The following is a 2,055-nucleotide window of genomic DNA, read 5'->3' as shown; positions in this document are numbered from 1 at the left end:
ATTCGTGTGGGATCACTGGCCATGGTGTATCTTTGGGACGTTCATTTTAATCCGACGGTAACTCTTGAACAACTGTGTGAATCTCATGACTTGTTTGCTTTCATATTACAATATCTCTGAGCACAAGTTTTCGTGCGCAAAGGCTGTGCCAGACAGGTGTTGCAGTTGTCGACGTTGGGGATCCTTGGGATAAGATTGTAAAGAGTGTATGGGCAAAAGTATGCTGTAAGAACTAGGATAATTCGTTGTGTGTTGTATAATTTGTAGTGTGAATCTGGTGTCATTTCTTTTATATCACATTGTTTGGGCAGTAGCAGTAGGATACGTATGATGCCGGTAGAATTTTGTCCTCTGCGGCCTTCACGATCTTGGAAACATATTATTTTCTGGGTCGACACGCTCTCTCCTCCACCAGTCAGCGTTTTGTCGGTTACCGAAACCAGCCCATTCTTCTTAAAGGAGATTTCACGATCGATGTCTCGCATCAAATTGTCAGGAGGGCCCTCACGTTTTTGGCATTAGACAGTGCGACGTCGGAGAACGTTTTGGTCTCTAAGCAAACACAGTCTTTGGGTTTCAGATTCAAGGCGTGGTACATCTCGTTTCCATCTCTGTTCCATTCCGGGAAATGGATGACCTCTGCTGTGAGTCTGGTCACCTATTTTCGCCAGATTTGTGGGCGGCATAGGATATCTAGGCACACGTCACCGTCAAATCGACAGCCATATCAAATTTTATCGCACTCTGACCGCTAATTTGTCCCGATACTGGCAGCCAAGAAGGAACTTGATAGGTTGCTCGACCTTGGTATCGTTGGATTGGTCACTGCTAGCCATTGGGATGAGCCATAGGTTGTTATTCGCAAACCTTCAGGAGGGTTTCGTTGCTATGAGGATTTCCAATCCGCTACTGGCGTTCCGTCGCTAGTGCGTTCTTATCCCATTTTGCGAACAAACGAAATCTCACAATACTGGCGAGTGGCGAATGATTTTCAGCGATTGATTTGGCGGAGGCGTATCTACAGAGATTCGTCTGGATAACGCTTACCAGCAGATTATGATCATCAGTATCCTATTCAGGTTGTATCCTTACAAGCTTTTGCCTTTTTGACATCGCGAATGCCCCCAGTATTTTTCAATGCTTCTTAGAACAGTTAATACGCGACGTCTGACATGGTGCAAACTATTTAGATGACGTTATCATCACGGGGTCATTATGGCAGGAATATCTTGACAGCCTTTGAAACCTGAACTGCAAGAGGCATGCCTTAACTGCAACCTCCGAAAGTCAAAGGTTTCTTCAGGCAGATGTAGAATATGTAGACCATCCTCTTTGTATGGAGTCCGACCTACGCATCGTGATCTAGCGACTGTTGGAAATCTTCCTACGCCGTGAAACCAGAAAGATCTCCAAGTATTATTTGCGAAAAGTTAGTTGTTATCAATAAAATGTCTCCAATGTGGCAGGTGTCATTCATCCTTGAAACACCTTCCTGAAGGAAGGTGTTCCTTTGGTTTGGGTAGTGGACTCCGCAAGGCATTTATCCACATAATGTCGTTGCTAACGTCTTCCCCGTGTCTTTCTACCCTTACACCAGATAAACAGCTGGTTCTTGCCACAGACGCATGCCAGCACGGAATTGGTGCAGTTTTATCTCACGGGGAAGCTGTTGGATCTGAACAATCTCTGCCATATGCCTCAAAGAAGTTGACAGCAATTCAACACAGTTATTCTCAAGTAGAAAGCGATGGTAATGGTTTTCGCGGTCCATAAGTTCCACGTTTTCCTTCGCGGAAACAAACCTCGTCTTATCACTGACCATAAACTGTGGCGCTTTCTGGCTCCCATACTCGGTTTCCGGACAGGATCACACAAGGACGTCAGTGCATTTATTATTTTTGAATGTGTATCAGTACGAGATTCATTAGCGTCGCACTCCTCATCATGCCAATGCAGATGCGATGACACACCTATCCACTGGTTCTGACCAGAGTTCGACAAAGCTGATGTTGTGTGCTTCCAAATGAATGAACATGTGCAGTGGACGTTGGGTAG

This window comes from Schistocerca serialis, chromosome 7, assembly GCF_023864345.2.
Source record: "Schistocerca serialis cubense isolate TAMUIC-IGC-003099 chromosome 7, iqSchSeri2.2, whole genome shotgun sequence".
Taxonomy (NCBI): Eukaryota; Metazoa; Arthropoda; class Insecta; order Orthoptera; family Acrididae; genus Schistocerca; species Schistocerca serialis.
This window is presented reverse-complemented; position numbering follows the sequence as displayed.